Source organism: Alexandromys fortis, unplaced genomic scaffold (assembly GCF_014885135.2).
Source record: "Alexandromys fortis isolate MF-2015 unplaced genomic scaffold, M_Fortis_MF-2015_v1.1 scaffold_17, whole genome shotgun sequence".
NCBI classification, from domain to species: Eukaryota; Metazoa; Chordata; class Mammalia; order Rodentia; family Cricetidae; genus Alexandromys; species Alexandromys fortis.
In genome coordinates, this window is record NW_026067896.1 from 17,829,848 (window position 1) to 17,842,260 (window position 12,413).

Below are 12,413 nucleotides of genomic sequence, written 5' to 3' on the forward strand. Positions count from 1 at the left end.
TATTAGATGATAACATAATAAATATTAAATCTATAATAGCAATAATCGTGATAATAGCAGCAACTACAATTCAGTTCTGCAAAAGAATGTCCTTGTTTTTTAGGAGGCTAGTGCCGAAGAACTTTAGACTGAAAATTCACTGAGTGTCCAATTTCCTCTATTTTCAGGCCTGCCACCTAGACTCTATCCTAGGACCTAAGTGACCTGGCCTGAAAAGATGAGAAGACCTGCATTGGTCAGGATCATCTGGGCTTCAAGTAACAAGACACCTGAGTCAAGGCAGCTTAGACTGTAAGGACACCTCATGTAATAAGAAGTCCAAAAGTAAATGGCTCCAGGATCGTTGAGTTGCCAGTCCCAGGATATAAAACCCTCATCTGTCACCTTTTCCGCATTTCTCTCAGCTTTATCTCTGTCGTAAGATGCCCACACAACTTTATGTATCATGTCCTCGCGTGATGTGCCCGAAGATGGGAAGGATGCCGGTTAGAACCCTCTCAGGTTTGTCCTCTTGTATGGCATTCTTCCCCATAAGCCCATCCCCCTAAGATTTCCCTCACACCTCCTTGTCCATACAGTCAGTCATCACTCACCACCTGGGAAGAGTCACCAGAACAAAACTAAGGAGGGACGGTTGTTGAGTGAGCAGCCAGCCATGTTCTGTGTATGAGTTGATCAGACTCACCTGCTTGGGACTCTATGGGAAGAACCCCAAGCAGCCATTGCTGTCAGCAGGTAAGCTGGCTCCAAACTGATAAGAGGCTATGGCAAGGCCGGGCCAGGTTCAAGCCAAGAACAGGTTCTAGCAGCTACCAGGACCCTGGTATTTTCGACTTACAGTTTCAGCTCCAAGCCACAGAGAATGCACCAGGTAGAACCCCACACTGGCCAGTAACAGGAAATGTGAGAAGCCCCACCCCCTCACAAAAGAGGCCATGGTTATAAATGTACAGGGATGGCTTAAGTCACCGAAGGCTGACGTGTAGCTGTGCTTCAGAAGGCGTTGGGAGGCAGGTGGAATTCACACCAGGTGCCCACTTAGTGCCTCTTGCCTGTTTCTTATTCTTATCACGGCATGAGGGCAGCTCTGTCTCCATATCCCTATGCTACACCTCCTACACACACACACACACACACACACACACACACACACACACAGACACACACACCTTGTGCATTTGCATTAAAGCTTTGACCTCCACTAGGAACCCGTGTGGTGGCTGGTTTGTTCCTTGATCCGAGTTTCAGATTCCCAGGGGAGAGAAACTGAGAGGTGAGGTCAGGTCAGGTGTCCAGTCCACCAAGTCCAGAGGCTTCAAGTGACAACAGATACACGTGGAGGAAGGAGAGCAAAACTAGACTCCAGAGTCCTTGATGCCAGGCTGCAACAGTATCTCTACATGCTCTACCAAGGTCTCCTTAAAGTAGCAGCTCAGGGGGTTGGGGAAGAAATTTCTTCCAGGGGATAGCTGGCAACATCTGGAGACATTGTGGTTATTCCAGTCTGTCCATGACATCTGGAAACATTGTGGTCATTACAGCCTGCTTGTTTTGGCTAGTTTTATGTCACAACCTGGAGTCAGCAGAGAGGAGGGAGCCTTAATTGAGAAAATGCCTCCACAACATCCGGCTGTAGGGGTTTTTCTTAATGATTAATGGGGAAGGGCCCAGCCCACTGTGGGTGGTACCATCCCTGGGCTGGTGGTCCTGGGTTCTCTAAGAAAGCAGGCAGAGCAAGTTATGGAAAACAAGCCAGGAGGCAGCGACTTGCCATGGCCCCTGCATCAGCTCCTGCCTCCAGGTTCCCGCACTGTTTGAGTTCCTGTCCTGACTGTCTTGGATGATGAACTGTGATGTGTAAGTATAAGCCAAATAAACCAATTCCTCTCCAACTTGCTTTTGGTCATGGTGTTTTATCATAGCAATAGAAACCCTAACTAAGAAAGACACTGTTGGTGGGAACCAGGGATGTCATGAACAATTTAGAACTCTCCCATATTGTTATGTGAGAATTACCCAGCCCAAAATGTCAGCAATGCTGAGGTTGACAATCCCTCACAGCCCACTCTTTAAGCGCAATACTGAGGATTGAACCTGGTGCCTTGCGCATAGTAGGCAAGTACCCTGACGCCAAGCTACAACCCCCAGTTCTTTTTGTACTTTTCATTTTGAGACAGGATCTCACTGAGTTGTCCAGTTTGGCCTTGAACTGGCTCTATCACTCAAACAGGCACTGAAGTTTTGATTCTCCTGCATCAGCTCTCAAGGAGCTGGGATTCTAGGCCTGGAGTAGCAGGCCTGGCTCCTTGTGCCCCTTTTGATTACACTTACTGTTGTTTCAGTCAAATGCAGCACTTCTGCCCACAGGACACCGACCTATGTCCGACATACAGTAAGAATCAAAGGGTCTGCTAGCAGAGGGGAGTGCGGACATTCTATGTCTGATGATCCGGGTTTAGTGTGAACTCAGTAAAAGTACCCTGGCAGCCCACAAAGGCAGGAGACTTGGACCTTGGAGTTCTCGCCCTGAAGGATTGGGAATTCAAGATGTTAGAGAGAAAGAGAAAGAGAGAGAGAGAGAGAGAGAGAGAGAGAGAGAGAGAGAAGGTGGAATAAGCAGAGACAGATTCAGAGATTGAAGCAGACACACAGCTTGCTCTTATTAGTATTGAAATACAAAGGGCCACTGCTGTAGCCTAGCTGGTACCTGCTCCTCCCCATACACCATAGGGAAGAGCTGTAAAACCCTAACAGCTGTGAACTGTGAAGTAGGCTTCTCCTCCCACTCCTGGCCTGTTAGGCAGGCAGGTACAGGCACAAAGGCTTCAGGCTTTTGGGCTTCTTTTTGGCTTAGGCTATGTAACATCTGCCTTGTTTCTTAAGGGTACATTGGCAGCTTGAAATCTTTAAAACAAACAGAAATGCCTCGTAAGTGATTCAGAGTGAAGAACAGTCTGTGAACAAGGGAAAGAAAAGAGTCTTGTATGGGTGAACATGTTCCTTAAATTCCCGATGAACTCCAGCTTGCTCTTTGACAAAGAGCAAAACTGACCGATGTAGAAGTTTTGAGGGCAGTGCCAGAATTTAAAGAATTCAGGGTCTTTGCTGCCCTCTAATGATTAAACTGAAGATTGCAGGTGGTTTGGTAGGCTGTCTTTTCTGCCTTGTGCTGTGTGAGCCATGGTACACAGGGCTGAAAATGGGCATGAGGTCTCTCTTCAAGGAGAGCTTGTATGTTCAAGGGGCAGGCGGGAAATATTTTAGGGGTGTTAAGAGTGCTCTGAAGTGGACGGCTACTCAAGATGGATCTGCGACAAGAGATGGAAGGCTAGCCGGAAGCTGTGTGCTCTGAGCGTGGCCTAGAGAGAAGTGCATGGAGACTCCTGGGACAGGAGCCAAGGAGCAAGAAAGACAGACTGGGGAGATGTGAGCAGGGGTACAAGTCATCACAGAAGGAGCGTGGATTCTATTCTGGATAGATCTCTTTTATTCAGAAGAAGTTTTCAAATGGTTTCAATTAAAATTCAATATTTCAACTTAACAAAACCAGTGTGCGCTGTGTATGTGTGTGCATTCATGTGGGGACCGGAGGTTGCCAATGGATTTCTTCTGCATTGGCTCTCTACTTTATGTTTTGAGACAGGGTCTCTCACTGAAGCTGGAGCACTCACAGACTGGCTGGACCGGGAGGTAGCTTGCTCAGTAATTTGCTTAGCTCCATCAGTAATGGTCTTACCTTGTGAATATGAGGGCCTGGGTGGGATCCCCAGAACCTGGCTTGACAGAGCATCATGTTCCAAACTTGTAACCCCAGTGCTAGGAAGATGAAGATGGGTGGATCTCTTGCTGACCAGGCAGTCTGGCCTACTTAGCAAGCTCTAGGCCAATGAGACATCCTATTTCAAGAGACAAGGTGGACGGGGCCTGAAGAATGGCCACTGGGGTCGTCGCCTGGAGTGTGCATGTATACACACACGCCTTATGTTTCCTACAGGATATCCAGGACAATTTGCCCCCAAATGTCAGGAAGTTACATTCAGTAAGTAAACACTGAGGTGACAACTGTCCCCCAGGTGGATGATGGCAGTGGCAGGAGAGGAAGTGGGCAGTGCTGGGAGTAGGGTAGGTTGCGGGGTGACAGAAATAGAAGGTTTGGGGATGCCTTTGGGGTCTTGGCTTCAGGATCCATTGGTAACTCAGATATGGAGGACAGAGTTAGACACAGTGGCTGAGGCCACAGAGGACAGCGAGTCAGCTCTGGTACGTTTGAGAAGCAGTGAAATCTGCAAACCCTTTCCTGGCTCCTCTGGGGCCAGTGGGCCACTGCCACTGGTGTGGCCACCTTGCTCTGTCCTTCGGACCAGCCTGGGAAATTAACCCCCCGCAGGGCTTAGCAAGATAGTTCTCATAAAAACAGCCGGGAAGCCTCTGGCACACATGAAGGCACCACAAACGTCAAGCAAGGAGAATTACAGCCCCGCAGGCTCATAAAAGGGAAAGTGTGTCATGGCTTGAGGAAGCCACAGCTACTGCAAGGGCACCGGACTGTCTTTCGGAGCTGTATTTTAGCAGCGGGGAGAAGTGGAGGAAACAGAGAGCTGGCTGAGGTCAAAGTGGCCCCCAAAAGGCCCCCGTTATCAAACCTGTCAGCAACGCTTCCCTTGTGCTCAGGGCTGCTTTTCAAGGTGAAGTGGGACATATTTTGAACTTGTACTAGCTCAGCCACGAGGAGGAGAAAAGATAGTAACAAACTCTGCCTCAGGCAGCCTGGGATGCTGGGGAATAAACAGCATCCAGCGCGCTATCTTTGCCCATCCTTGACCCACCTGTCAGTTCATTAGCAGGGAGCCCAGGTGTTCTCCCTGCCTTGATCGGCTCCCCTGCTAGCCATCTGTCCAGTTGGCTTTTGATGCACCCCACATGTCCAACAGCCCTGGCTTCCAGCCTCTTTCTTCTCCCCCTTTTTATTTCACGTTCTCTTTGCACGCAACTGCCGCCGACTGGAAATCAGTAGGACCTGATGTTAAGCGTGGCATTGTGTTGGGGCCCTGGAACCAGAACAGGGGGAGGAAATGTGATATGAAGAACCTACTGCAAAGGAACTAGCAGTCAGCTGCGTGAGTAACTTCTAGAAGTGTGCACACTCACACACACACACACGTACACACTGAGAGAAGAATAGTAGCTATTTTTAAAATAAACACTATTATTTTTTTTTAAAAAAAACTTGCAAATAAATAAAAGCATCACACCCCAGAATTAACTAGACACAAAGTCCAGGCAACGTAATGAACTTGCACAGAGTTAGAGCTGCCATAGCTCATATCTGCACTGAGGCTGACCACATGCCAGGCTGGCCTGCCAGGGGCATTGTCTCTGTGGTCTTACCATAACCACAGGAGGCAAGTGCCACTGCAGTTTCCAGGTTCAGAAGAGGAAGCTGAAGCTTGGAGGAAAGGGTGACTTCTTCAGGGTGTCCCAGCTAGTGAGCGCTGGAACTCTTTCTGAAGTTTGGACAGTGTTCAGTTAGAGGCATCAGTCATGGGGGTCCATGAGAGCATGGGGGTCCTGAGAGCATGGGGACAGTCTGCAGGGTGCCCAGTGGGGACACTGCCCTTTGTTTCCCCCAGCACCTCTTCTGTACACACGCACCCCCAGTCTGACCTAGACCCCAATCCTGAACCCAGTCCTCTGCATCCTAGTAATAAACTAATAATGAGTCAAAATTGTATAAACATAGACCACTTTAGATACAAACCCCAATAACCCTAGAAAATTTCAAGAAACTCAATAAATAATAAACTGCAATATTGACAAGTGCTTTACAGATAAACCATAGCCTATATTTAAAAATGTTTGCTATTAAAAATTATGGTGGTGCACGCCTTTAATCCCAGCACTCGGGAGGCAGAGGCAGGCGGATCTCTGTGGGTTCGAGACCAGCCTGGTCTACAAGAGCTAGTTCCAGGACAGGCTCCAAAACCACAGAGAAACCCTGTCTCAAAAAACAAACAAACAAAAAAATCCACCTACCTCTTCTTCCCAAGGGTTGGGATTAAAGCTGTGTGCCACCACCATTCAGCAACTCTAGGTAGTTTTAAATTGACGATCAGTATTAACCATTACAGGAACACTTATGTATAGTCTAAGTACTTGGGAGACTGAGGCAAGAGGCTCCTGAGTTAGGAGGTAGCCTGTGTTACATAACAAGACTATCTCCAAACAAAACAAGACAAAAGACCTAACAACAACAACAAATCAAAATAAAGCAAAAAAAAAAACCCATAATTTTTATTTATTTACTTTTTCTGAGATAGGATTTCTCTGTGTAGCCCTGGTTTTTCTGGAACTCCCTCTGTAGACCAGGCTGGCCTCGAACTCACAGAGATCCGCCTGCCTCTGCCTCCCAGATTAAAGGTGTGTGCCACCACTGCTGGTGAGATAAGTGGATCTTTGAGTTTGAGGCCAGCCTGGTCTATCGAGCAAGTTCTATGACAGCCAGGGCTACACAAAAAAACTTTGTTTCAAAACACCATTTTAAGTGACTAATATGGCTACCTGCCCCCTCAGCTACTGAAGTGAGCTCTGACACAAGCAGTCTTTCAGTCAATCAAACCCTGGGCCTTGCCCACTCTAAACAGGTGCTCTGCCATGGAGCTATAGTCCCAAATCCTCTCCTTTAAATTTTAGGGTGTAATTATAATTATCCAAGAGTTCTGTCTAGATTTGAGTTGTCTCCGGCCTGAAGAGCCTTTCAGGACTGTTATCTACATCAGATGCAACTTTCCAGGGTAAATTTATTCGTTTTGAATCAAAGCCACTTTGATTTTCTTTAGTCAATACTGCATTTAATAATGACTATTGCATAGTCATTTTAAGTTTTCATTTGTTTTAGTTAGCATTGCCAGCAAAATCCAGATGAATTGGGCCGCAAACTATTAGTTCATATCTATTTCTTAGCTAAGCTGTTAGACAATTGAGGGCATTCTGTGCTACAAAGAGGGCGAGAAAAACAGATTTGGACACAGGCATGGAGAGAGAGGGAAGATGTCCCAAGTGATGATGATGTGGGATTCTCCTGTGTATGCTGTGAATATCGTTGGTTAATAAAGGAACTGCTTTGGGCCTATAGCAGGGCTGTAGGGGAACAGAGCTAGGTGGGGAAAACTAAACGGAATGCTGGGAGAAAGGAGGAGGAGTTAGAGAGAAGCCATGTAGCCACTGCAGGAGACAGATGTGCTGAAACTTTGCTGGTAGGCCACGACCTCGTGGTGATGTACAGATTAATGGAGATGGGTTAAATTAATATGTAAGAGTTAGCCAATAAGAAGCTAAAGCTAATGGGCCAGGCAATGACTTAAATAATACAGTTTCTGTGTTATTTTGGGGCTAAGCAGCCGGGAACTAACTAGCGGCCTCCTCCTACATGATGGCTAGTGTTAATTGTCAGCATGCCCCTGGATGATTATCCCAGTTGTATTAATTGATGTGGGAGGAGCCATCTTGACCATGGATGGGAATGTTCCCTGGGCAAGGGATCCTGGAACAGCAGATGACCCAGCGAGCTGAGCTCTAGTATTCATTGGCGGTGCTCTGCTTCTCTTTTTTATTCTGGAACATTAGCTCATGGGTGCTTATGTGCCATGGTGTACATGTGGAGCTCAGAGGACAACTTTTAGGAGTTAATCTGCCCCATCTCTTCTGTTGAGGCAGGGTCTTTCTTGTTTCCAGTGGGGCACTGCATACTCCAGGCTAGCTGGCTTCATGATCTTCCAAGAACTCTCCTACCCGCACACCCATCTCACTGTAGGACTGTGAGGATTGCAGATACCACCACGTCCAGGTTTTCATGTGGGTTCCCGGGCACGAGCTCAGGTTGGCAAATACGTTTACCTGCCGAGTCGTCTTTGCTGCCTGCCCTCTGATATTTGACACAGATGCAATGTGGCCGGCTTCATGTTCCTGCTTTGTTCCTTCATGTTCCAGCTTTTCATGTTTCCTTCCTTTCCTGCCGTGATGGACCATATGTGTAATCCTAATCCCAGTTTTCACGGGGTGAGACAAGAAGGATCACACAGTCAGACCCTGTCTCAAACAATAACAACAAAAAATAAAGACATCAAATGGCATTTATAGCCAGGCAGTGGTGGCGCATTGCTTTTAATCCCAGCACTTGGGAGGCAGAGGTAGGGGGATCTCTGGGTTCAAGGCCAACCTTATCTACAGAGTGAGTTCTAGGGCAGTCAGGGCTCAGAGAAACTCTGTCTCAGAAAAAAAAATGGCATTTATAGTATTATCACTTGTTAATGTTTATTAGGACTTACTTTGAGCTTGCTCTAAACTCCTCAAATGATTTACATTCACTTAACCTTCAAAGCAAAGGTTTGTAAAAATACAACTACTTCCATCTGAAGATGTGTTAACCCCAGAAGCAAATTGCCCCCAAATCCCATGGTAAGAGGCAGATCTCAGATTCAAACAGGCTGAATTGGGATCCGGGGGCTGCAGCTGTTTGTGTAGATTGCATGTGTAGTTCTTGATACTACTTCACAGAACACCCTCTGCAGCCAAACCTCTCTGCCCCTGCCTTGCTCTCCTAACCGCCTGTAATATAGTCGGACACCTCCTCCTGGGGACTTAGCCTGGTGCTGGTGAGCAGGGCACTCTGCCTACAGGCCTGAGTCCTGCCCCTTTCACGGGTTGACTCCCAGCACCTCAGCTAATCCCTGTTGGCACTCTTTTCATCTGTGCCTTCAGTTTCTTTTGCCTCTTGGTATTTCTTATTAAACCACAGGCTCCTTGGCAGGAGTTGGGTCTAAGCACCACTGCTTTTGTTATTACTGTAAGACCGGTGCCAACCAGAAAGGGAATGAAACCTAGCAAGTAAGTAAATAATTGCTCAGGGAATTTCCACAATACTGTCTTGCTTGGCACAAGTGTGTGTGTGTGTGTGTGTGTGTGTGTGTGTGTATTTGAGACTGGCCTCAAACTCACCGTGCAGCTGAAGCTGACCTTGAACTTCTGACTCTCCTGTCTCCACGTCCTGAGAGCTGGAATTCTAGGCACATGCCACACTCTGGATTTATCTGATGCCGGGGACCAAACCCAGAGCCTCACACATGCTAGGGAAGCAGCCTACCAACTGTGCACATTCCAAGCTGTTGTGGTTTGGTTTGGTTTTGCAGGCAGTACTGGGGATTGAACCTGGGGTCTCCAAAGTGGCAGGTAAGCACTCTACTTATTTATATTTTACTACGATAACTTTGCTTGACAAAATGACTTGTGGTCTTTCATGGCAGTTCTGGAAACTTCTTATTCAAAGGTCATGGAGATATCAAGTACTGATAAGGTTGGGCTGTGGGTAAATAATTTTAATTTTACATTCTTTACTTTCTGTTTTGTTCCAAAAAGCAGATAGGACCTGGTGAAAGGGGAGTTCATTAATGGGGGGTTGGGCTATTACTCAGTGTAAAACAGTCTCAAGCAGAAGTCCACATAGAACACAATTGTTCTTGGTCTGAAAAGTGAGTAAATTAACTCTACATATTGAAATCTTTTTTAAAAAAATTCCCTTTATTTTTATGTTATTCTTTATGTATATGAATATTTTGTCTGCATGTATGCCAGGTACCACATTTGTGGCACCAGACCAGCCGGAAGAGAGTGTTGCCTTCTGGAGTTACAGGTGGTTGCAAACTGGCATTTGCGTGCTAGGAATCAGGCCAAAGTCTTCTTGAAGAATAGCCACGGCTTTTACCTGCTAGGCCGTTCAACTCATCACCTTGTTTTTATTGAATCTAACTTCAAAATAACTCCTGAATTGCTCCACTCCTTGTCAGTCCGGGATCTCATCAAGGTCAGTCTCAAGAGCTTTGGCCCCAGCTCTCTAACCATAAACTTGCTTGGCTGTAACTCTCCGTTCTCATTGTGCTCAAACTGGTGTGTCCAAGAAGCACCCCTGATCTGTCACCTGACCCCGAAATCCGTAAATATGCATGCTCTACTACTCTGAATAAGGTACAACTCTACCCACCCCTCTAGGCCCTCCTCCTGCTGCCCTCCCCTGCCCAGGTACATCGATGCTCTAGTCTTAGTAACACTGTTACTGTTCCTAAGGTTTCTTCCAAAATGACGCCTCTAATGTATCCTTTAGTGTAGATGGAGACTGCTCGTTTGTTTCCCCACTGCTCAGAAACTGTATTAATCACAACATTGGTCAATGGCTCAGGCTTCTTATTAACTAACTCTTACATCTTAAATTAACCCATTTCTATTAATCTGTGTATTACCATGAGGATGTGTGGTAAAGTAAGGTCCCACCGGGTATCTTTCTCCTTCGGCAGCTACATGGTGTCTTTTTGACTCTGCCTACTTTCTCTATATACCTCTGTTCAAATTTCCTGCCTGGCTTTACTCTGCTAAGCCACTGGCCCAAACAGATTTATTCATCAACCAATAAAAGCAACACTTATACGGAAGGACACCCCACATCACTTTGGTTATCCCTGTTCACTTGTTTTCCATAGTAAGAGCTCTCTCCAAAGAGTCCCTGTGTTTTAGTTTGCCAAACTCTAAGCAGTATCATATCGGAATCCAGAGAAAAACATGGTAGTATGGAATTGCCTAATTGTATCAGCCCGAGTTTTGGTTAAACTTCCCAAGCCTCACATTCCTTGTCTGTGAAATGGTTACAAACTGTTATCATGCACTATTGTCATGAATAGTTAAATGAGAAAATTCATTTAAGATGTTTGTATATGCTAACCACACAATGAATATTAGTCTAATTTAGTCTTGGCCCATATTTGGTTTATCTGTCTCCTGCTAGACTGTGTGCTTCATGGACTCAGTGTCTTTAGCAAGCGTGATATTTACTGACATAATCAACAGTACAGTAAATGTTTGACAAATTGACAAATGAATGGGTAGAAGATTACCTTCTGACTACAGATTTGGACTACCGGATAACGTAGTTGATGTTTGGAGAAGAGTTCCGGAAATTTGTGAAATGGTGAGTTAATTCTGTAACAATAAACAGTTACCATTTCACCCCCTGTCCTGAGCCTGAGGTGGCTCCTGATGACACAGTAGAGACATTGAACCTGGCAAAGTCTAAGAAGTCTTTGGAATGGAGTCTGATTCTGTTGAGGAACACAGTGTTGCAAAGATCTGGGTTCTGGTTCATTCTCTGCCATTAGCTGGGCACGTGATCATTAGAAACTCAAACTCAATCTTTGGGAAAACACCAGATGGCATGAGGCAGTCTTCTGCAGAGGGATGGGCTGTGGTCTTAGAGGCCGCAGGCAGTTGTGACTATAGGCATGGCTGTGGTTGAGACCACCGGGCTTGTGGAGGCAAAGCTGAAGACAAAGAGTAGATTCCTATCACCAAGCTGGACCACCTGGTCAAGAACAGGAAGACCAAGTCTCTGGAAGAGATCTAGAGATCTACCTTGCTTCTTGCCCATTAGGGGATCCAAGATGATTGCCTTTTTCCTGGCAGCATTCCTAAAGGATGAGAATCTAAAGACTGCCAGTGCAGAACCGGACTTGGCTGGCCAGCAGACCAGGCTCAAGGTTCTTGTCAGTATCAGGGACTACAATGGTCATATTGATCGTGGTGTTAAGTGCTCCAAGGACAAAGCCTTTGCCGTCATTCCTGCATGGAGAGCCTACTGGGGCGACAAGATTGGCAAGCCCATAACTGTTCCATGCAAGGTGACAGGCCAGTGTGGTTCTGTACCGATGTGTCTCATCCCTGTCCCCACAGGCACTGGCATTGTCTCTCTTCCTGTGCCCAAGAGACTGTTGCTGATGGCTGGTATTGGTGACCACACTGCCACTTTGGCAACTTGACAAGGCCGTCTTTCATGCCATCTCCAAGACCTGTAGCCACTTGCCTGTCATCCTCCCCAAGGCCTGGCAAGAGTCGATATTTACAAAGTCTCCTTATTGGAAAATCACTGACCATCTTGTGAAAACCCACAGTAGAGGCTAAAGTCAGAGGACCTAGGACCTGTGGCCACCACATAGGGCTTTTATACCAGAAAAATAATGTGAATAAGTCTGAAAAGAAAAGAAAAGAAAAGAGGGAAAGTTGATCTCCTGGGTCTGGGGGACAATTCCATTGGTAATGTGCTTAGCTTCCAAGCTGAAGACCTGGGTTCCATCCCTCAGCGCTCAGGTAACAAAAACTGGGCTTGTAATTCCAGCGCCAGGGAGGTGGAGACAGGTAGATTCTCTGGGCGTGATAGCCAGCCAGCCTAACCCTCTTGACAAGTTCCAAGCCAGGCGGAGAGCCTGTGTCATAAATAAGGAGGCCAGCTCATAAAGAGCTACACCTGGGGCTGTCCTCTGTCTCCCCAGACCCCAGTGCAAATCTCAGTCTCCATTTCCTTATTTGTTGAGCTACAG

General features: G+C 46.6%; 1 pseudogene; it reads left to right on the forward strand.

The window, feature by feature from the left end:
• Positions 1 to 445: 445 nt before the first annotated feature.
• On the forward strand, positions 446 to 11,997 carry LOC126513150 (40S ribosomal protein S2-like; annotated as a pseudogene).
• The last annotated feature ends 416 nt before the right edge of the window (positions 11,998 to 12,413 follow it).